This window comes from Papaver somniferum, chromosome 2 (genome assembly GCF_003573695.1).
Source record: "Papaver somniferum cultivar HN1 chromosome 2, ASM357369v1, whole genome shotgun sequence".
NCBI classification, from domain to species: domain Eukaryota; kingdom Viridiplantae; phylum Streptophyta; class Magnoliopsida; order Ranunculales; family Papaveraceae; genus Papaver; species Papaver somniferum.
Window position 1 is genome coordinate 140832809 of NC_039359.1, and position 25708 is coordinate 140858516.

At 36.7% G+C, this 25708-nt stretch overlaps 1 pseudogene; it reads left to right on the forward strand.

Annotated features, from left to right (window-relative positions):
• Window positions 1–351: 351 nt before the first annotated feature.
• On the forward strand, window positions 352–25656 carry LOC113354037 (annotated as a pseudogene).
• The last annotated feature ends 52 nt before the right edge of the window (window positions 25657–25708 follow it).

Below are 25708 nucleotides of genomic sequence, written 5' to 3' on the forward strand. Positions count from 1 at the left end.
CGTGGCGGAAGATGAAATGTGTACCTACATCACATAAGCATTAATTGAGCAACTGATATATCGTAAATATCTCCGTTTTTATGGTTGGTTGCCCATGTGAAACAAATTCCGAAAATCCAACAATTAGCTAAACCAACAATTTGAAGATATTCCCAAACACTATATATAGACTTGATTTCAGAACAGACCAAACCACTACAATACCGCTGCCAGAGTTATCACTTAAACAAATTCATCCCATGGAGATGAAACTTAAGCTAGTGATAGTTTCTGTTGTCCATACTGTTAGGTAGTAGTGTTGTTGAGAGCAATAACATTCATGGAGACTACTGTACTAATCATCAAGAAATGATGGGGGTGCAACCTTTATCCAAGATTTCTATGCATGAACTCGAACTGGGAATCCATCCAGAAGCCTCAATTGCAGCCACTCCATGTCTTCTTGGTCTAAAGGTACATGCATAAACTGCAAACCGGGGAGTGATTAATTTACTTTGAAACCAGCTAAGTTTTTTCTTCTCCTGCCTATGTTCTGCACCTTTGTCTTTTTAATTTGCCCGGTAAAAATAGTTTTCTAAATATATAGAGATGTTACATACAATATATTTTTGTACATAACCCTCGCAAGCTCACAAATATTTCTGTCGAGGGATTTTCGTTCTGTATTTTCTTCTTTCCTTCTCTAGGATTTCTACCTGACCATGCATTTGTTGTTGCTTGGTTGGGCATGTCATTTTCTGGTACGACTTTGATTCGGCACCATTAGTTTGAGTGATTTTTGCCTTTCCGGTGATTTCAACACGTCCAATAGTGTAGCACAAAACAGGGGTAACGGGGATAGGTTTTAAGTTTCGTCAGAAATTTAATATAAAACTGATTCTAGGATCAAGATTCTAAGACAAAAGATTGATAAACAAACTTGATAATAATATTGATAATAAGATGTGTAATAAGATGTGTCCTCTAATCAAGAAGGCTTAGCCTTTATATAGACTAGCATGACCGACTAAAAACAATAGAAAAGGAATTCTACCTAAACTAGGAAAGTAAAAGAACTTGCAAAGCAAGTAAACTAAAACAGACGCAAGGGATCAACAGTCAGTGTTCATACAAGCGTAAGGGATCAACAATGATTGTTGATACAGACGCAAATGTCCTACATCAGTCCCTCCTTCTTGAAAGAAACTCGTCCTCGAATTAGCTAGTAAGAAAAAAAACTTCATTCTCTCCATATATTGCTCCACGCTTCGAGCTATCATCACATAATACGAATTCTTTTCCTCCATGAAAAATGTAGCTATCACGTTTACCGGCTTACCACGATCGCACACAAAACTCTTAGATCTAGAGATTATAAACTGAAGTATCCAAAAAATGTGTCTCAATTTTCCTCGATCGAACACAAAATTCAGGTTGTCAGTGGTGGTAATGTAAAGCATGTCAACAACGTCCACCACTAGTACAATATGTCTATCTCCAAAGTTATGAGTTACACTCTTGAAAGAAAATTCCATTGACAAGTTTCTTGGTTGGTCCAAAAATTTGAGTAGCACCTTGTAACTAGCACCAACATTTCTGCTTTGGAACGGAATCCACCAACCAAGTCTTCTATCTTCTACGTATCGTCTGGCGTCCACAGTGTTGTCTAAAATTGTCGCAAGTGGCGACGTAGAAGTAGGTCGAGAAAAGAACGAGAAACTAATCATGTCATTGAACCGTTCACCATCATTAATCGGTTCAATCCTACTCATAGTGTATCCATTATTGTGGAGTTCTTCTCTTATCTCCATGAAACTGACGTGCTCAACCATCTTTTCTGAGGTGTCGTCCAAAATTTTTCTCACAGAGAATATTGAAACCGTTGCAGTTAACATAACCGTTCCGGTATTAGTCCCTCGTATAATTCCGGCAAATGCACTCTTGCTCGATTCCAAGTTTGGTGATTCTAGGTATTCGTCGTTGGAAAAGCTTCTTAGAGAATTCACGATAGTCTCCTGAGAATTTACGATACCTGAGTCCAGGTGATTAATGCAAGAATTAAACTTTCTGGTACCCAAATAGGTGTGGAGGTGCTTCGAATCTTGTTTACCAAACAATTTATCGCTGGATTTAAGCATCACTTGTACAACTCCCAAATTTCGTACTTTAACCAGGTCTGATTCCTTATGGAATACACCCCACCAAAATATTTCCACCTCGTCCTTTACGGCCATGGTTAGTATGTGTACTACCCCACCAAGAAGACCAAAATATTTGTGACGACAACAGCTCATCAAACCCGATGTAGTATAAGCACCGTATTCCTTAATCAGCACAAAAATTGGATCAAATACTCCACAAATATTGCAATCTCCACAAAGTCTTATGACAAAATTAAATTTCTCACATGTTGTCAACAGCTCTAGTTCAGTACTCGCAGGTGGTTGGATGTCAAATGCAACGAAATGGGTGAAATGTGCATTTGTCCATCTTATGCTTCTTGTTGTCGGAAACTTCACAAGAGAGTTCTTCTCAACCAAGAACTTATCAATTTTACTGTCTCCGTGGATTGCATCTAGGAGTAAAAGTGTCAACAGTTCCAGAATGTTACGTGGATCATCACTTCCAGTCCCAACGTGACTAGTATGTTCGCCAAACTGAGCAATATAGCAAGAAAAATATAAACTACCTGATACAGATTCTCTTCTCGCCACTCCTTGTTCGTGCTGCAAGTGAAGTGTACCATAAACATCTTTAAAACTATATTCATGAGCATCGTCATCGACACCAGGTTTTGTAAAGATTAAGATCTGCTCGAACTCTCTAAGCTCAAAAATAGCTAGTTCGTCTTCAGCAACACCATTACTGATCATAATAAATGAAGAATTTCCTCCAGGTTCCCAAGTAACGTGTTGAAAATAAGATGTTCTGCTGTTCCATGTCTCGAGTTCATCAAACTTCTCAATCCAAGCAAGAAAAACTCTAAAAATATCTTTGTTATTGCAGGCCCAAAGTGTAGAAGAGAATACTGAATGCATGTTCACCACCAGGTACCATATTATAATCACGAAGAAGAGTAGATATGTCGCTGCTTTCACAAGGATTGAAGAAAATAATTCGAAGAACCGGAAAAAGATAGGAAAATATTCCTCAACGAAATCACCAGTTCGAATAATCACACTTCCTTGATCGACACAATGATTCTCTAGAATAGTACTGTATATGGGATTTTGCTTCTATGAAAATCTTAATCATGATTTGAAAACTGAACTCGGAATATGCTGCTAATAAAATTCCTCCATAAAGCATCATACATTCTATAAAAGCCATCCGAACTCCAAATATCTTGGATAGAGAATCGTCCCTTCGAATTATCTTTTGAAGTGCGTAATCTAAGTAACACCACATATCATTCCAAGGTCCATCAACTGGTACAACTACAAGTAGACGTTTGCATTCATCAGGCCACCAAACAACCATCGCAGTGCCGAACAAAGATTTATGGTAGTCTGAGAAACATAAAGGTCCAAGCCATACTCGACAAAGGAAGGATTCACCGTAGTATGTGAAGAAAATATAATCTGTCACTCCCTTTCCGAGCAAAAACAACCTTTTTACACGAAAAAATTTCATGAGATCAAGAGTGAGTTCCGTTGTTGCACCCATTTGTAAATAAACCACAATTTCTTCAATCAGTGGCACGCAAGCCTCGGCTCTAACCTATCTACGATCCCACTTATGCACATCCACGATATTAAGTGACACATCAGTTGTAGACATGCATATTTGCTTAACTAAAACTTGTCTCGAAAAAGTAACGACCTTTGATAAGCTTACAGGTCCAACAAACCAACTCCATTCTAACCGAAAGTCTCCTTTACAGTTTGGTTTTGTGTTGTCTAAACAGTCATCGTACTAAGAGCCATATCCTTCACTAGATACGAATAGTTCCATCTCTGTCACAGATGGTAGATCTACAACTATAAGATCTCCTATTAATATTTTCTTCCCTGTATTAGAGAGAACTCGACCACGGATTCTCCCACTGTAATTATTTATACATATAGCAGGAACATAAAATATCCAAAAAATCCCTCCATGATTTCTCAAAGAAAAGATGTTGAAGTTTCCATGCCAATACTTCTGATCAACTTGAACTATAGTGCTTGGGTTGTGAGCAGTAATCAACACAACATCATAGTCACATATATAATTAATTCCATGATTGAAAAGATGTTCTACTGACCTTAGAAAATATGGCGAGTCACCTAAACTTAGATGTAAACGTCAAATATAGACATATGCAATAGCAACACGAAAATGAAACCCAACAGGAAGAATTTTAGGCAAACTATTAGGAAACAACAAACCGTTGAATCCTAAGTCTTCAACTGCAGGTGAAAGAGACAAATTTTTCCACCCAATACCTTTTGGTATAGACCATTGAACAAACGTTTCTTCAATGTGAATATCAACACTTGGATATGTTTTAAACTTGACGTTATTGAAATTCCAAAGTAGCTTTCTTGCTAAAGATAGTCTACTGGTATAACTTCCTATAGTAATTTCATCTTGAGATCGAGATACTAACATATCTACAGAAGTATATGGTGGCGACACAAAATAATTCTCATTGGCTATCTCAACGAGTTTAGCCTTACTAGGGTTTGTATGCAATACTATTTGTGTATGCAGTTGATCAATAACTTGATTATGTTCATCCCTAGATAAGACAGGCATATCAATATCAGAAGCTATTAAGCTAAGATCCAAAGACTTACCATTCAGCTGATATTCATCATCCTTTGGCCAAGTTTCTTTTGTAGGATCCTCACCTGTTGTGGCCGAAATAGCTATAGAACCATCAGAAAACGATAACTCCTCATGATTTGATAATGAGACATCTATATTGTTATGTGATTCCTCCTCTTCGCCGACCAGATTTTCTTCTTGCATAAGAACATGATTTTCTTTATCAGTTTGAGAAGAAACTATAATAACTGGTTCAAACGGAACCTCATTGAACTGTCTAAAACATTCCACAAAATCTTCAAACTGTGCTCTTGGAATAGGTTTATCATTAATCTCTTGGGAAGCAACCGAAGCTTTGTCTACTTGATTTTTTTCCTTCGTCAGGAACAGGTGTAGTCGAAACATCTTTAACACCCATAGATGATAACAAAATTTCTTGAGCAGAAGATGAAATTGTAACAGTAACTTCCTTCTCGTCTTCACTAACTGACGTAGCCGAAACAACTACAGAAGCATTAGAAGATGATGAATTTTTTTGTACTTTTTTACCGGAAAGTTTGGCCCAAATAGCTTCGACAATGGCATCAATATCAATTTGTGCGAACTTGTCTCCCATTGTAAGGCAAGGTAGGTTGTTTTGGAAAATTTAGGGTTTTTGAGTTGTTGCGGAAGCTGTGTAAAGGATCTGTTTCTAGATAAAAATCGAAAAACTCTGTATCTGATACCAACTAGTGTAGCACAAAACAGGGGTAACGGGATAGGTTTAAGTTTCATCAGAAACTTAATAGAAAACTGATTCTAGGATCAAGATTCTAAGACAAAAGATTGATAAACAAACTTGATAATAATATTGATAATAAGATGTGTAATAAGATGTGTCCTCTAAACAAGAAGGCTTAGCCTTTATATAGACTAGCATGACCGACTAAAAAGAATAGAAAAGGAATTCTACCTAAACTAGGAAAGTAAAAGAACTTGCAAAGCAAGTAAACTAAAACAGACGCAAGGGATCAACAGTCAGTGTCGATACAAGCGTAAGGGATCAACAATGACTGTTGATACTGACGCAGATGTCCTACATCATCCAACTAGTCTAAACTCCAAACCATTTTCAAAATTTTAAACATGTTCATCGATATATCTGATGAGCGAGAAGATTTTTTTTTCGGATCCTTTCTCGGTCCAGTAAACGTGACGGGTTCATGGACTCTAAACTAGCTAGACAACAGAATCTTTCGTTTCAGCTTATCAGTCCCATAGATAGTAATTGCCTAATTGGCATGGAGAAAAAAGAAAAGAAAGAAGTTACCAAATTTACGTGTTTGATTGACAGGGACAAAGTAGCAAATGGATAACTGTGACTGTTAAACACCCCCATCCCACTGCAAATGATTGGGTCGCAGTTTTTTCTCCTGCTACATTTAAGTAAGATTCTCATCACATTATTGCCATACTTTCATCTAATGCTTTCATGGGTTTGCTATCGATCATATCATGTTTCTTCCTACGTACATATTTTCTTGATTACTATCTGACGCTAAGAGGATATGTGCAGTGCTTCCACATACGATCCTACAACTGGCAACCCAGAGTACCTAACCCCATTATTGGTTACTGCCCCAATTAAGGTTCCCGTTTTCCACCTTTATTACTTTACTTAATGAGCCTATTGTTAGTCGAGTGTTTATAGGAAAATTCGTATGTTAAGTAGTTGTTCATTAATCCATGTTACTTAAATGATTTTTTTCAGTACAAATTTGCGAACGAGTCAACTCCTGATTACGTCAATACGGGACATGTATCGTTGAAATTCCGTCTAATCAATCAAAGATATGATTTTGCATTTGGATTATTTTCTGGTGGACTTGCCAAGGTGAAATTTTGATCGGATTGTATTTAACTTGAATTTAAATTTCGTTCTAACAATATTTTAAATCGTATTATAATTATCTGTTCTGGTTATGTTTTTTATTCTTGTAGCCCAAGTTGTTTGCAACTTCAAACAAAATCTCTTTTGCAAACCCAAAGGCACCTCTTTATCCCCGTCTTGCACTTGGAAAGTCTTGGGATGAAGTAAGTTTAAATATTTCATGTTCCATTTTGGTTCTGAAGAATATAAATATACGGTTCTAACTTACATAGTAATGTTGGTAATGTTTGACATAGATGACTGTTACTTGGACAAGTGATTATGACATCAACGAGGCAACTCCTTTTGTTAGATGGGGACTTGCTGGTGAAACACAAACCCATTCTCCGGCTGGGACATTAACGTTCACTCAAACCAGCATGTGTGGTATGAACATTGTGTTTCCAATTCCTGTTTCGTGTGCGTAAACAAATGATGGCCTATAGGAATTTCCTTTCTGTAACATGAAAGCGTGGTTTTGGATCAGGTCCACCTGCAAGAGCTGTTGGCTGGAGAGAACCTGGCTTCTTCCACACAAGTTTCTTAAAGAACTTGTGGCCAAATCAGAAGTAACTTGGTTCATCTCATCATCCATTGAAAGCTCGTATTGTTTGTTATTAAAGAATCGTTACGATAATATGACAGATATATATATGTAGTACAAACTAATGCCTGAGTCATCACAGGTATACATACAAGTTGGGGCATAAGTTGATGGATGGTACATATGTTTGGAGTAAACGCTGCTCATTAAATGCACAACCATATCCTGGTCAGAATTCTTTACAACGTGTTATTATCTTTGGAGACACTGGAAAGGCAGAACGTGATGGTTCAAATGAGTATCAAAATTACCAGCCAGGATCTCTTAATACAACAGATACTCTTGCCAAGGATTTGGGGAACTATGATATTGTCTTTCACATAGGTGACTTGCCTTACGCAAATGGTTTCCTCTCTCAATGGGATCAATCCACCGAAATGGTTGAACCAATTACCTCCGATGTACCTTACATGGTTGCTAGGTATGTAAATGTCTCAGTTCGCAACTACATGTAGGCATACACAGGGCCGGCTTTGAAGGGTGGCAAGGTGTGCTCCCGCACAAGGCGTCCCAAAAAAAAGAACGATTTTTTGGGGACCATGGTTTTTTTGGAGGGACCATGGTTTTATTTTGGGTAAAGACATTAGAAGTAATTCTAGGTCACCCCATATCTAGTTATTTATTTAATACCTAATCTATCCTCTTAATTAATTTTAGGTTATGATTAGTGAATGATTGAGTTAAAAATAATTAGTGAGATTAAATTAAAAGATGGGTTTATTATTAGTTGAGTAGAATTATTGAGAGAGTAGAGTTAGACAAGATGAAGGAGAAAAACATGGAAAATAATTTTTTTTTCCAATTCACTAAGTTTGAGTATTGAAATGATGAAAACTCATCTGATTCTTCATCTCCATCCTCTCCTAGACCATTTGTTAATCTTCAAAATGATCCGGATTTGAACTTGATTTTGAACAGTTCAGTTACTTTATATGAAGAACAAGTAACCGAACTCATCTGAAGTTGTAGTTCGGTTGCCCCATGAGATGAACAAGTAACCGACACTAGTGGAAAATGGGGTTTCTAGGACCCACATCAGAGACCCTCAATAACAGTAGTTGGACCGTTGACCAAAGATATCCGTCTCTGATATAATAAAAACACGGAGAAATTCCGAGATGACTAGTAGCCGTCTTTGAATAATTACTATTTTGCCCTAAAATTGCTGCCGATCCCGCGACCCATGGAAACCGATTTAGGGGTAATAATTTTTTATTATTTGATAGAGCGTATAAATACATTTTCTCTCTCCCATTTCTCATCTCAGTTTCTCTTTCTTCTTCTCTCTCTCGGTCTCCTCATGCGATCTTATCCATCTTCTTCATCCTCACCACCAAATCGAGACTGAAAAAACCCTCAAAAGAAATCAATTAAATCGTTGCTCTTAAACATAGCCCCTTTCCCCGTCAGGAAGAAATCCATCTATTGTTCTTGAAACATCTTCTTCTTTTCATCTTTGCGGTTAAGGAGAAAACTGAAGCTAGAAAGATCGTGACGGGATGTTGAAATTGAAAGAAGAGGAGTTGGAGATTAAAGGGAAAGAACAGCTGAAACTTAAATTGAGTTGACGAAATTGCAGAAGTTGAAGGAATTTAATCCTACTGTGGTATAGCTTTCTTCATCTCTGGTTTTTAAATTTAGGGTTCATAAATTTTTGATAACGGGTTTCCATATCTTGATCTTGATTTGCTGAATCAGAGTTTCTGATTAGGGGTTTTGATTTTTAGATAAAGGGTTTTCGTTTATTGATCATGAATTGTTGAAACAGAAGTTTTGATTTAGGGTTTGAGTTTTGAGTATTGATCTTGATATTTGATTTCTTCTAGACTTAGGGTTTGGCTAATTGATAAATTCTGGATTAAGGGTTTCAATTTCTTGATCTTAGATTTCTGAATCTGGGTTTAATTTTGATTTGGGGATTTTTTTTTGTAGGTGCGGAGTCTTCCACTGGTTCAATCTCTGAGAGAGAAAGAAGCAGAAGAACCCAGAGATGAAGAAACCATCATCATCTTATGTTTTATGGTGCAAAGGTCAATGGGCTGAGGTTAAAAAAGAGAACCCAGATGCAGAATTCAAAGAAGTTTCAAACATTTTAGGATCCAAATGGAAGAATGTAACTAAAGAAGATAAAAAACTATATGAAGAGAAAAAATCTGATAGAGAAGCTTACTTGCAGATTGTTGGCAAAGAAAAGCGCGAGAACGAGGCTATGAATCTACTCGAAGAGGATCAGAAGCAGAAAACTGCAATGGAATTGCTTGAACAGTACTTGCAGTTCAAGCAAAAAGGTGCAGCATAAGCCAAGGATGGCAAGAAAAATAAGTAAGCAATGTGAACACTTGATTACGCATTTTGCGAGAATTTTCGATATCGAGTTGAATTGTTTTTAACTCTTGTTGTTTGTAAGATTTGTAGGAAGGAGCGGGATCAATTGAAGCCGAAAAGGCCATTGACAACATTCATAAGCAGGAAGCTTTACTGATGCTTAAGAAGAATGAGAAAACTGAAAACATAATCAAGGTTTGTTTGTTTATCCATTCGACGAAATTTGTGAATTGTTGTGGAATTGGAGTCTAATGCAGTGTGTAATTGCAGAAATCGAAAGTGAACCAACAGAAGAAAAAGAAGCTTAAGGGTGAAACCATTGCAGTAGACCCTGATAAACCAAAGAGGCATGCTTCCTCATTCATTCTATTCAGGCAAAATTTCGTTTGTCGAACTTGCGAGTTTCGTCTTAGATGTTGTTATATGTGAATTGGGGTTTTGTAATGGTTTTGATTTTGGCAATGCAGCAAATAGGCAAGGAAGAACTTGATCCATGACAGGAAAGGCATCAGCAATGTGACTATCAATGCATTGATTTTTTGAAAATCTCATAGAAGTTTTACCCATGAGAAAGAAAGGTGACTGATCTTTCTAACTTGGACAGTCCTAATTTACGCGTATAAGTCAATTATGTTTTGCAAAATAATGTTGAAATGGATTCTTGTTTTTTCTCATTGTGTCGACTGTTTATTTGCTGCACAGTAACTGGACTGAAAATTGAGCTCATATTGGAGGTCAACTGTTTATTATATGTCAACCCAGTTTTTAGTTCAAACTGGAGGTCTTTAACCTCAGATTTACTAAAATATTTTAGTCATACACCAAATAAGTAATCTTGGTTAGTCTGCAGAAAAATTAGTGACAGGGGAAAAGCTAAGACTCGTACCAAAATACTGATGTCACCATGTTCCAAGAATTGCAAATTACAGAGTTACTTTCATTTTTGTCTTCTTATCAGAACCTTGCACCTGAATTGTGCAGTTAACATCAAGGAGAATACTAGGAGGTGGGAATATGCTGCTCCCTTGGGTATGATCCACAACTATAGAGCTGAGATGATTAAACTATAACATGTGGCTTATTTAAAAGATAATCTTCCTTTACTTTAATTATACTCCCATCTGGTTTGAATTAATAAGACCTTATGCTGGTATATATGCTACTTGTGAGTGAAAGTATACAAGTTATTTTTGATCTGTGAAATATGAAGGTAGATAGTAATAAATGACCTCACTTATAATCTTTTACCTCATAACTTAACTTAACCAGTTAATAAGCTGACTGCATAATATTTTCGAGGTTTTTTGATTATTATTCGTAATTCCTACAACTGTCATGTAGCTCATTTGGACATAACTTGTCTTGTAGCTCATCTGGTAATGTTGCTTTCTAATACATAGGACCATCCATTGATCCAAATCTTCCATGGTGATTACTATGGAAGTTTAGTTCTAAAACCTTGACTTACTTACATTGTACATGTTTTATTTTGATGTTTTTGTTTCATGTTAATCATGAAAGTATCATTAGAATGGTAATGCAAGTTTTAACTCTTTTTTTCTATAGCTTTGAGTAGTGTGCTGGTTATTTAGATTATAACACAGACTTTTGGGTAAAGGAAAGAATGGATATATAGTTCTTCTTTTGTTTGACGTATTTCTCAGGTTACTCCACTGTCCATTGTTAAGGTTCTTAGAATAAAATTTATTTTCCAAGAATATTACTCATTATTACTATTTTTCTGTGATGTACTGAGATTCGTCATGGAAAATGGTGACAAGGGTTGCGAGGTTGTTTTCTCAACTGCAGAGTAAGATGTCATGTGCTTCTTTGAGAGTAATTTGTTCATCTTTGCAGCCTGTACGTATTATTCAGGATTGTTCATCTTTGCAGCTTGTATTATTCAGGACTGTTATCTATCCCTTCTGAATTATTGTGTTTTGATATGTAGGTTCTATTGATATCCTGGTTACTTTGGAGCTTACACCATAGTGAGAGGCATGGTATTCTCAAGGCATGTTTTATATGTTTCTTTTGGTTTGGAATTAGCTGCAGCTTTAAAATTTCGATTCTTGCCTATCACACATTGTCGGAACGTCGTCTATTAGTTGAGCATGTCGTTAGAACTTATTAGCTAGCTTGGACATGTGTTGTTATGAACTAAGAATTTCATTCTTATGTGTAATTTAAACCCAATGAATGAAAGAATGGAAGTTGAATTCTCAATTGGAGTTTAAATTTGAGTTAAATTTGAATTTCAATTTGACTTCGACTTGACTTTGATGTGACTTTGACTTCCATTTGATTTGACTTTGACTTGGACTTGAGTTCAATTTGACTTGACTTGACTTTGATGCAGTCAGATTTTTCAGATTTAGCCATTCAGGCATTTCAGCAAATCCGAATCTATATTTTTTTTATATTATAATTTAAATCTGAGACCCACGGTTAAGGGTCTGTACCTCGTTACCCTTAAAATACGTCGTTATTTTGAGACCCACGGCTTAAGGTCGTACGAGACAGCGACGCTTTATCAGAGACCCCAACAGAGACGGTTGGAAGTAGTCGTATAATACGTATATATGACTTGTTCTGACGGTCGCGGAACTTCTGTTTTCCACTAGTGCGAGCTCATCTGAAAGTGTAGTTCGGTTACTTGTTCCAAACACGCAGGTTACCGAACTCTCTAATAATTTCTAGGAGTTACAGCGTTATGTTCGGTTGGTTCGCAAACTGCATGCACTTTTGATCTAACCGAACTTTACATAATATAAGAGTATATAAGTTTACAAAGTTCGGTTTTTCGCAAACTTGAACCTAACAGCTAACCAACAGAACTCTAAGTTCGGTTTCTGCGATAAAATTGTGAAGTTACCGAGCTTAACAAACAAAAAAAATGTGAAGTTCCAGCATCTATTGGCTAAGTTCGGTTACTTTGTAGTTTTAAAAAATTTTGCGAACAAACCGAAATCTATTGGCTAAGTTCCGTTATTTTGGAACTCAACATAGTGGCCACAATAACACAGTTCGGTTAGACTGGATTTGTTTTTTTTCGGTTCTAAGGGTGGAGTTCGGTTACTTTGTAGTTTTAAAAAAAATTTCGAAACAACCGAACAGAGAGTTCGGTGACTTAGTTTTAAATCCAATAGAACCGAATTGTTCTTCGTGTTCTTCATTTTCAAGAAGTTCGGTTAGTAAACTAGGTTTTTTTGGAAAATCGGCCTAACCGAACATGGCTCTGTAACTCCTATTAAAACTCTATTTTGATGATTTCTATTCGATTGAAGCAATCAAAATCAAATTAAAGTGAAAGGTTTGTTGGAAAATACCTCTGGAGTGGTCCCATGGCAGAATTAGGTTGCGGCTGGCGTCTTTTATACTCGATAAAATTTTTATGTAACCGAACTTAATTGTGATTGCATTGATGTTGTTACATTTCTGAAATAGGCGGTGGTGGTGGTGGTGGGAGGAGGTGGTGGTGGTAATCGGTGGTTGGTGGTGGTGATAATCAGAGGTGGTGGTGGTGGTAATCGGTGGTGGTGGGCGGTGGTGGTGGTAATCGGTAGTTGGTGGTGGTGATAATCGGAGATGGTGGTGGTGGTAATCGGCGGTGGTGGGCGGTGGTGGTGGGAGGAGGTGGTGGTTATATATATATATATATATATAGGTGGTTATTAGGTTGGTTTTAAATTATATTAGGTTAAGGGTAGGTTAGTCATTTCAACGTTTTAGGACATCCCTTATCACTATAGGGAAGATGGCCTAATAAAATCATGGTCCCCTTAAAAAAACCATGGTCCCTAAAAAATCATTCAAAAAAAATTACATTTTTGGGTTATCAATTGAAAGCCCAACTTTCTTGATCTTCTCTAATTTAGATGGGCTGGAATATAGAAACGTTCTCAAGCCCAAAATCTTTAAACTTATGTTTGTTTTTTGTTTTTTTTTTTGATAGGAAAAATTTAATAGATTGAAAAATCAAACTTGTACATTGTCTATCTCCAGATTTCGAGCGATAAAATCTTGAGGATGATCATACCAAACCGAGTTTGCGTTATATCTTGCATATTTTGCTAAATCATCAGCCACTCTATTTGCTTCTCTTTTAACATGAGAGCATTTCCATCTACTAAATGAATTAAGTAAAACAAGACATTCTTGGATGACACTATTTGTCATCCAATTTATTCTACCAGTGATTCCATTAATTGCATCCACTATATTGATGTTGTCGCCTTCCAAGTGCAGCTCCGTAAAATTCCTTTCCTTAGACCATTTCAGTGCTTCCAACGCTGCAATAGCCTCCCCTTGCTCTTCATCTACAACTGTTGATGAACTCCCTTTTGCTGCAATAAAAGTTCCTGCAGAGTTGCGAGCTATTAGTCCCACACCCACTGGTAACCTTTTAGTAATTAAAGAGACATCAGAATTTATTTTGATTGCAAAATCTACAGGTGCCAACCACTTCAGAGGTATAGAAGTAGTTCTACTAATACTATGTGGGGTTATAATGTTTTCTTCAATCTCTGAAATATAATTTTTAAAATCATGGATAAAACTATCTGGCTTGAACTGAGCATTATCAAAAATTATAGCACATCTGAGTTTCCAGATGTGCCACAGCATACAACCAACAAACCTGATCTTTACCTGCAGCTGCGCATCATTAAAATTTTGAGTTGTAAACATGTTAGTTAACCAAGAGACCAAATCCAGATTACCAACATAGATAAGCACAGTGGTATCCATAGCAAACCAAATACGCTGAGTAACAGAACAATGCAAAAAAAGATGTTGAACATCTTCCTTACAATTACCACATAAAGGACAAATGTCATCAATGGTTTGAACATGTTTAACCATTTTTTCTCTAGTAGGAACACAGTCTTGAAGAATTCTCCATAGGAGATGGAGAACTTTAGGAGGTAAACTCATTTCCACAGTCTCTTCCATGGAAAATTGTTATTGCTACTGGTAACACCTGAAGAGTACTCATCTAATAAGATATTGTAAGCAGACTTGACTGTGAACTTCCCATTTCTAGTACCTGTCCACCTAATTTTATCCTTTCCTATCATTGGGATTCTAATTCTACAAATCTGCTCAACAATTTCTTCAGGGAACAGAATATTTACCATGTTCAAATCCCAGCTTTTAGTATCTTTCTCAATAAGTTGAGAAACATACTCAACTCTAGAAGACCAGTTGGTAGAGGGAACTAATTCTTTAGATTCAGGCAACCACATATCTTTCCATATATTAATGTCCCTGCCATTAGCAATTTCCCAACAACAGTGTTTTTTAACAATTTGCAGTCCTTGGAAAATGCCTCTCCATATCTAGCTTCCTTTGGTACTAATTCCATCTGAAAAAGGAGAGCAGTTAGGAAAGTATTTATGCATTAAAATCTGAACCCACAAAGAATTAGGATCCTGTAACATACTCCAGGCTATTTTAGCTAGGAGAGCTTGATTAAAAAGGGAAGATTGTCTGATATTCAGACCACCTTTCATTTTAGAATTAGCAACAGTAGACCAGTTTTTGAAATAGAAACCTCTATTGTTATTACTCTTACCTCACCAGAACCTTCTTTGAATACTATCCATTCTATCAGTCAACTTTTTAGGCATAGGAAACACACTCATATGATGAGTAGCAATAGATCCTAAAACTGTTTAAGTGAGAATAGTTCTAGCAGGCTGGTTTAAATGGTTAGCTCTCCGATTACCTAATTTGCACCCAAATTTATCAAACATACCTGAGAAACTTTCAGTTTTGTTCCTTTGAAGCAGCAATGGAACTCCTAAATACTTCTCCTGTAAACCCATTCTTCTAATGTTAAGAATATTAGTAATGGTATTTTTATCTTGGTTACAAGTTTTAGGACTGAAAGTGTAGTTGCAGGAAATCCTACATTACACCCCTCATATGATTTCATTGTTGATCAACTCATTTTTAGGTTTACACTCTTAATTTTATTGATTAATTTTTGAATGTTCTTACAAGAAAGATAAAGAAGTTAAGAATGATCTCTACTTTGGACTTTCTATCTCCTATTTACTTGATTCTTACTCAAAAAGGATCTCTCCCTTTCTTTACAACTCGAATAATTATTTATAAGGAAATATATAGTGGATGACAGCTAATCTGTCCTTTATTTTCGGATATGGTTTGCGACATTCTCGCAACCTTACAAATATTCATTTTCGCAAACTCTCTAGTTTTCGCAGGACTATCATACCTTTCTCGTGTTCTTAGCTGACGTCGTTTATTTTATCATTTCTGGAGTTGTTTTGCGACGCTTAAGTGTTGTGTCATTGATAATTTCGCTGAAACATAGTTGTTGCGAGATTCTGATCCTACAGAAAGCAAGTCCAGACTTGTCAAAGTTTATGGCTTGACCAGATATGCTACTAAAATTTTCAATGATGGAGTTGAGATGTCTAACCTCTTTAGGATTTGCTTTAGTGAAGATCAAAAGATCATCTGCAAAAAAAAGATGAGACACAGAAGGACTGGCAGGAGTAACTTTAATACCTTTAATAATATTGTTATCTTCAGCATTCATCAGAGCTTTAGAAAAAATGTCCATGCATAAAATAAAAACTTAAGGAGACAAGGGATCACCTTGTCTCAATCCCCTTGTTGGTCTGAATTGTTCACCTGGAGCACCATTTAGAAGCACAGAAGTGGAGACAGTTGACACATATTGCATTATCATCTTGCAAAAATCATAATCAAAACCATGGCATTTCAAACAATCCTCCAAAAAACTCCATTCAATCCTATCAAAAGCTTTACTCATGTCAAGTTTTACAGCCATAACACCTTTTTTAGATTTATGTTTCTTAAGAGTGTCAACAATTTCATGAGCAATTACAATATTGTCTGTCATGAGCCTATTTTGGACAAAAGCAGTTTGATAAGGACTGATGATTTTACTCAATAATGGTTTTAATCTATTGGATAAAAGTTTTGAGATAATCTTATAAGAAGTATTACACAAACTTATAGGTCTAAAATCAGTTGCATTCTTAGGACAATCTATTTTAGGTATCAAGGAAATAAAATTGTGATTGTTCTCCTTTAGAATGAACTTGTTGTGAAAAAAAATTTGCACCATGTGAATAGTATCATTGCCAACAATATCCCACAACTATTGGTAAAACCCAGGGGGGAAGCCATCTGGACCAGGAGAGGTCCATGACTTCATTTTGAACACAACATCTTTTATTTTTTCATGGGATGGCATTCTTAACAAAGCAATATTATCAGAGGAAGAAACACAAGGACTAATATGATCAAGAAAACTTCTATCTTTATAGGGGTCACTTGTCTTGGAAATCTTAGAGAAATGTTGTAATTAATTAGACGCTATTCCTTCCCTATCAGTGATCCAAATACCAGTAGAGTCTTGTATAGCTTCAATCTGTGTTTTTCTTTTTCTATAATTGGCCCTATTGTGAAAATATCTAGTATTCCTGTCATCTAAAGCTAGAGTGTCATCCTTAGCTCTTTATTTCCAGAAATCTTCCTCTATATTCTGCCATTTATGAAGGTCAGCTAAGAGACTAACAATCTTATTATCATTGGTATCCACAACCCCTTGAGAATGAAGTAATTCTAGCTGGTTATTGATATTGCTAATATTAGTCTGAATATGTCCAAAAGATTGGATATTCCAATATTTTAAAACAAACTTCACATGTTTCAAGTTATTTTTTTGTCTGAAGGCAGCAGATCCGTTATTACAAGCATTCCAGTTTTCTTTAATGAGATCTTTACATCTTGGATCAGCTAGCCAACACCTATTGAATTTTATAGGTCTTCTAACAGGATTAGAAACTCTAGAACTAGTTAGGACAATAGGGTTGTGATCACTGGCTATGGGAGCTAGATGGTAAACATGAAATTCATTATAAAGATTAACCCAAGAATCGTTACCCAGAACTCTATCTAGTCTTTCCTGAACAAGGTCAATTCCATGTCTTTTATTAGACCAGGTATATGGATTACCTGTAAATTCAACACTTTGGAGACCTAAATCATCAACAAAATTTCTAGCAATATCATGAGTAGTTTGAGTATGAGGTTACCTCCTTCTTTTTCATCATTACTAAGAATGAAATTTAAATCAACAATTAGAATCCATGGCAGGCTAATGTTTTCACTAAAAATTTTCACAAAATTCCATTGATCATCCCTGTTTCCATTTTGCAAAGCACCATACATACAGGACATAAGAATTTTAGATCTAGCATCAATACAGTGTTCACAATTCACCACATTATAAGCAGAACTACGAATTTTTAGACATCTTTCCAGAGGATACAAAGACCACCTGCAATTCCAACTATGTTCACAATAAAATGACTAGGATAACTAAGAAGCTTAATAAGCTGCTCCATTTTTTTGTAATGGGACTTAGTTTCAGATAGAAAAATAATTGTAGTTACCAAAGTGTAAATTAAGGGAAATTCCAAGTATCAAAAACCTTAGAGTTCAACCCTCCTCCTTACTTGTTGGTAGTTTTAACTATAAATTGAGAACCTAGGGAAGTTCATAATTCACTAAGAGTAAGAGGATTGTGCAGGGAACAATATTACTATATATCATTTTGAGGGATGTGAAGAAATGCTATCCAAATCATTCAGTTCACATTTGGAACCGAATTTGTTCTCGCTATTTGTCATCAAGCCAAACATGTAATATTACATTGCTATTTCGAAATGTTTGGTACTAAATTAGGTCTAGCATAGCTACTACGTTAGATACCTATATTGTATTAATACGCGCTCTGAAAAGGTCCTACCGGCTAAAAATGACATTGTAGGGGCAAAGGAAAAACTATCCTCCCTCTGTTTCCGAAAGACCGTCCTCTATTTTTTTTTTCGTCAGTTTCAAAATTGTGTCCAGCTTCTGTTTATAGTTATACTTTTTCAATGAACTCTCTAATATACCCTTGAATTCTTTATAATCATAAATCTATTTTTAACGTGACTCAATCTAAAATATTAAAGAAATTAGTATAATTGAGGAAACAAATATATCCTTCATTCCTTTAAGGAAATATACATTTAACTCTAAAAATTAAATTCCTTACAAAGTTTATACTTCATAAATTCGATATCTTTTAAATTTTCCTTTTATATTTCGTATTTATAATTCTCACAACAATTTTGGATTGTCTTTATTGCTAGCATTTTTATTAAAATAAAATAGGTAAGTAACTAAGGGTAGCCAAGTAAAATAATATGGTCTCCTTAATATTTTGAGAAAGTTAAAGCGGACTGTCTTTGTGAAACGGAGGGAGTATTATTTATCCTAGTTTAATTGGGGGCCATCGGAATTAATTGGGGGTCATGCACTAGAGGACAAAAAAGGCACCAGAACCTAATTTGGGTCACCCCTTATAAAAATATTTTTTAAATGGCTAAAATGCCTCTAAATGATTAGAGTTAAAATTTAATTAATTAGTGATGATCTTAATTAATTAGTGATAATCTTACTTAATTAGAGTTTGATTTTTTTTTCCAGAATTTCTGTCTGCAATTTTTAGTCTAACTTTCTCTTTTTTTTTTTGCCCAGATAGTATGAAAAATCGTCAAGGTATCAAAAATTTTCATTGACGACCCTCAACAGTCGTTAATGTTTAGACTGTTTATGTGACGACTCTAAACTGTCGAAGATTCATTAATGCCGGAAATGTACGACAGTTTTAGGTCGTTATAAAAATGATCAATTCCCTGACGACCCTTTGGAAGGGTCGTTACTGTTTTGGTTACGCATTTGACGACTTAAACAATCGTTAATGTTTTAGAAATGTCGTTATAGACTGTCCTTAATCTCTAAAAAGAGTCGTTAGTGTATGACAGTTTAGAGTCGTTATTGTTTTGATCATGATGTATATGACGACCCTAAACTGTCGTTAATGTCGGTGAGGGGTCGTTAATGAGGATCGTTACTTGAAAAAACATATTAATCAAAGGTAAAATAGTATATTCATCTTCCGATTTTTACACCCCTGAAAAATTTGGGGGGCAAACAAAATTCCATGGCCCCCAATTAAACTAGGTTATTTATATGTACTTTAGAAAATTAGGATCAAAAGGCGGTTCAAGAATTTTTGCACAAGGTCATCTTAATGTCTGAGACGGTCCTGGGCATACGGCCTATTTTTTATTTAATAGGGATTAATTTGCTCATTTTGCTTCAAAAAATTTCTATTTTAGTAGAAACCACGAGCGAGATTGGCCAAATTCAGGATCCATTTATGACACACAGACTCTGGCGGAGAATGTGGTGTACCTGCTGAAACAATGTTCTATGTACCAGCCGAAAATCGTGCAAATTACTGGTTTTTTTTTTTTATTTTCTCTCTTTATCTCAATAATGTTAATCCTTTAGATTGTGCTTGTTGAAAATGCTTATATCTTAGGTGCTCTGTCGACTATGGTATGTTCCGCTTTTGCATTGGTGACTCTGAACATGACTGGAGAGGGAACTGAGCAGTACAAATTCATCGAGAAATTTTTTGCAACAGCAGACAGACAAAAACAACTGTGGCTTATTTTCGCCACTCATCGGGTTCTTGGCTATTCATCTAACGACTGGTATGCTCAACAAGGTTCATTCGAAGCACCCATGGGAAGAAGTAGTCTACAGAAACTATGGCAGAAATACAGAGTTGATATTGCTTACTATGGCCATGTTCACAGTTATGAGAGAACTTGCCTGATGTACGAGGTAGGTGTTAAGGCATATAGGACGTGTGTTAAGTAACACACGTTTATCTTGTCAAAAAAGTCTTTTGTATTTTAGAAAATTGGTTTAGGCTTGGAAATTATCTTACCTTGTAGTTCAAGGAAGACTTTGTATATATATGCATCTTGTAAAACCAATTGTAACACGTCAAGTTAATAACAAAAGAACAAGTTTTCTGTTAAGTCTTCTCTTCTCAAACTCTTTTATCTTCTGTTAGTTCTAAGTTAAACTCAAAACTCTAGTTGTTTCAACTTGGTATCATCCTAGTTGATCCTCATGTCTTCCGCTGCCTCAACATCTTCTGTTGTTTCAACTATAATCAACTCATCTCAATCAATGATGGCTTCATCTGTTTTTTCACAACCTCACCACATTATCACTGTCAAACTTGATGACACAAATTACTCTTTATGGCGTGCTCAGTTTCTCCCATATCTCCAAGGTTATGAGCTCGATAGTTTTCTTACCGGTGCCAATCCAAGCCCGTCTCCCACTCTTCCCAACAGTGACAACCCGAATCCTGCGTACGCTCCTTGGCTGAAGCAAGACCGTATTCTTCTTGGCTGGATTTTCTCCTCGCTAACTCCTGCTGTTCTCCGTCAAGTTCATCGTCTCACAAGTTCTCATGTTGTTTGGTCTTCTCTTGAATCTCTTTTTGCTTCAAAATCAGATGCACACATTCATCATCTGCAATGTGAACTTAGGGCTTTACGCAAAGGATCTCTTTCTATGAGAGATTACATTGATCGAGCTCGCAACATTGTTGACAATCTCGTTGTTGCTGATACTGTTGTTACTGAGTATGAGTTATGTCACTGCATCCTCGCTGGCTTAGATACTGCATATGATGTTATTGTTACCTCTCTTACGACTTCCATGGGAGCCATGAAACTAGAGGATTTCATCACCTATCTTCTTACGTTTGAACTTTGTATTGAAAACCAAGGAAAGTTACTGAACTCCCGGCCTGTTGCCAATATCGCCGCACCAAGCCCAGCTCGTCCGTCTGCTTCAAACTACTTACGATCTCCTGATCGTCCCAGAATTCGTTCTCTCTGAACAGCCCAGCTCGTCACCAACATCAGACTTCCCTTCTCGGCCCAGCTCCATCTCAGACTTCCAACTCTCGTTCAGAAGTGAAGATACCCTGCCAATTATGTGGTCGCAAGAACCATGAAGCTAACGATTGTTGGAATTGCTTCGATCGTAGTTTTCGTCCTCCTCGACGTCAGCCACCAACCTCTGCTCCTCGTGCTTATGTTGCTCGAACTGGTTTATTACCTACTCCTACGTGGACTCCTGAGAGTGGTGCTACAGATCATATAACGAATGATCTTTCTCATCTTCAATTTTCCAACGAATATACTGGTCCTGAACAAATTCAAATGGGTAATGGTTCTTCTATTCCAATTTCCAATGTTGGATCCTCTTTTTTGGGAACTCCCAACCGTAAGTTGCAGCTTCGCAATATTCTTCATGCACCACAAATTTCACATAATCTATTGTCTGTTTCTCGATTTACTACTGACAATAATGTCTTATTTGAATTTCATCCAACTTTTTGTCTTGTGAAGGATCGATGTACCGGGAAGGTTCTTCTTCGCGGCAGTAGGAGGGGTGGTCTCTATCAACTTGATGATTCGTTTCAATCTTCTAAAGCCTACATAGGGGAGCGTGCTACCTTACAAGATTGGCACTCTAGATTAGGACATCCAATGATGCGCACAATGCATAAAGTTGTTTCCCAGTTTTCACTTCCAGTTTCTAGTCAGACTATTAAGTTTTGTTCATCTTGTCATGAACATAGGAGTCATAAATTACCTTTTCATTCCAGTAAAACTACTTATTTGAATCCATTAGATTTAATTGTCTCTGATGTTTGGGGAGCTTCTCATATTTTTTCTAATGAAGGATACAAATATTATGTCATATTTATTGATGCTTTTAGTCGTTTTACTTGGATGTTTCCTATGTCTCAGAAATCTGATGTCTTTTCTATATTCTTTTTGTTTCAAAAGAACGTTGAAAATCTTTTTAATCGCAAAATAAAAAAAATTCAATCCGATAATGCACTTGAATATCGAAAACCTACTCCGCATCTTCAACAACTTGGTATTTTTCATCGATTTTCTTGTCCGCATACTTCTGAACAAAACGGTTTGGTGGAACGCCGTCATCGTCATATTCGTGAAACTGGTCTTACAATTCTAAACATGGCTTCTGTACCATCCTCATATTGGTATGACTCTTTTTACACTACTTGTTTTTTAATGAACCATGTTCCGTCTACCTCTATTCATAATACTTCTCTGTATGAAGTTCTTTTTGGTCTCCCACCAGTTTACACTTTGCTTCGCCTATTTGGTTGTTTGTGTTATCCTCACCTACGTCCATATAGATCTCATAATATGGAGCCACTTTCTTCTCCTTGTGTTTTTATTGGTTATAGTCCTTCTCAAAAAGGCTACAAATGTCTCCATATCCCTACAGGACGGATATACGTTAGTCGTCATGTTGTTTTTGATGAGACCACTTTTCCTTTCGCCACTATATCACAGCCTTCTCCGGTGTCGACTCCTTCACAGGTAACCATTTCTACCCCCTTGACTCCTTCTTTACCACCGACTTTGTCTACTCGCTCTCGGTCTCTTCTGCTCCCACCTCCAGCACCAATCATCAGTGGCAATCATCGCATGTCAGACAGTACAACTCATCAGCCGCCAGCAGTCACCAAATTCAGCCGACATCACCAATGATTAGCACTCAGCCGACAACACCAATCATTAGTAGTCAGCCGACAACACCAATCATTAGTACTCAACCGACAGTACCAATCACTGAGCCGAAAGCACCAATCATCCAGCAGCCACAACCGACAGTTCCAATCACTGCTATGTCGGATTCAATCGTCACTAATGATGTTTCGTTAACAAATTCTGGTGAAGTTTCGTCGACAAATTCTGTATCCAGCGAATTGGCTCCTACATCTGATCCTACTTCTACTATTGTTACACATCCAATGGTAACAAGGGCCAAACATGGTACTTTTAAACCAAATTCGAAATATGCCTTGGTATGTGATTCTCTTCTCGAGCCTACTTGTATTTCACAAGCTCACAAAGATCCCAAATGGCGTACGTCTTCCGATGATGAGATTAATGCTTTACTTCGAAATGGTACGTGGTCGTTAGTAAAATATGATCCTTCTATGAATGTTATTGGATGTAAATGGGTATTTCGTATTAAACGCAATCCTGATGGTACGATTGCACGACGAAAGTCACGCTTGGTTGCAAAAGGATATAATCAGCAAGAGGGTATTGATTACTATGAAACTTTTAGTCCAGTTGTTAAACCATGTACTATACGTAATATTCTTACATTGACTTTGTCTTCCAATTGGCCTATTCGTCAACTTGATGTGTAGAATGCCTTTTTGCATGGAGAACTTCACGAAGAAGTGTATATGAAGCAGCCACCTGGCTATGTGGATCCTCGTTTTCCTACGCATGTCTGCTAATTACACCGTTCTCTTTATGGACTCAAACAAGCACCCCGTGCGTGGTATCACAGGCTTAGTACCTTTTCTTGCAAATTGGTTTTATCACTTCGAAGTGTGACTCGTCCTTGTTCATCTACAACGGTTCTCATGGTACTATCTATTTGCTGGTCTATGTGGATGACATTATTTTTACTGGTTCTAATTCTACCGGTGCTAAATATATTCTTGATCGTCTACAACAAGAATTCGCAATTAAAGATCTTGGCCTCTTATCTTATTTTCATGGAATTTAAGCAGTTCGTACATCCTCAGGATTGTTTCTTTCTCAACAAAGGTATGCTCATGATCTTCTTATTCGTGCAAAAATGGATGGTGTTAAGCCTATTCAAACACCACTTAGCACTTCTGGGGATATATCTTCTGATCGCAGTACTTTATTAACTGATGCTACTGAATATCGTAGTATTGTTGGAGCTCTACAATATTTAACTTTTACTCGTCCGGATTTGGCATATGTTGTTAATAAGGTTTGTCAATTTATGCATGCACCTACTATGTTTCACTGGAGCTTAGTAAAACGCATCCTTCGTTATCTTAAGGAAACGCCTACTTTTGGTATACTTCTTCGACCATCTCCTTCTCTACAATTATCTTTCAGTGCATATCCTGATTCAGATTGGGATGGTTCTCTTGAAGATCGACGTTCAACCAGTGGTTATTGTGTAATTTTGGGTGGTAACATTATCTCTTGGAGTGCTCGTAAACAGAAAACTGTGTCACGTTCTAGCACTGAAGCAGAATATAGGGGTCTTGCTATTTCTACTGCTGAAATTATGTGGATTCAATCACTTCTCTCAGAACTTCGTGCTTCCACTCAATCACCTCCGGTTCTATGGTGTGACAATCTGGGTGCAACTTATCTTACTGTTAATCCTATATTTCATGCAAGAAAGAAACATATTGAGATTGATTATCATTTTGTACGTGATCAGGTTGCTTTGAAACTTCTTGATGTCAGATTTGTATCTTCTAAGGATCAAATTGCAGATATCTTCACCAAACCTCTATCTAAAGGTCGGTTTTCTCTCTTAAGGTTCAAGCTAACGGTTCAAGATCACCCGTTACGCTTGCGGGAGGGTGTTAAGGAATATAGCACGTGTGCTAAGTAACACACGTTTATTTTGTCAAACAAGTCTGTTGTATTTTAGGAAATTGGTTTAGGTTTGGAAACTATCTTACCTTGTAGTTCAAGGAAGACTTTGTATATATATGCATCTTGTAAAACCAATTGTAACACGTGAAGTTAATAACAAAAGAACAAGTTTTCTGTTAAGTTTTCTCTTCTTAAACTCTTCTATCTTCTGTTAGTTCTAAGTTAAACTCAAAACTCTAGCTGTTTCAACTGTAGGCCTTCAATCATCAGCCTTTTCAACTTAGATCAGTTGTTGCCCCTTCACACCATACGATAATTGACTGTGAACTGATACTAATCTTGTACATTGTGTGGTAATGCAGAATATCTTTGTCAACTCAACTACGTCGCACTTTTCAGGGCTATGGAATGGAACCATTCACGTAGTTGTAGGAGGAGGTGGAAGCCATCTATCGAAATTCACAGATCTAAAGACGAGATGGATTTTATACAAAGATTTTGATTTTGGGTTTGTGAAAATGACTGCATTCAACCACACTTCTCTTGTTTTTGAATACAAGAAGAGCAGCGATGGGAATGTTTACGACTCATTCACAATCACTAGAGAATACATGGACGTTCTCGCTTGTACCATCGGCAGTTGTGCACCGGTTACTTTAGCTACTTAATTGCATAGCATGCGCCAACAAAGAGGAGTGTATTTGAAGATCTCCACTCACT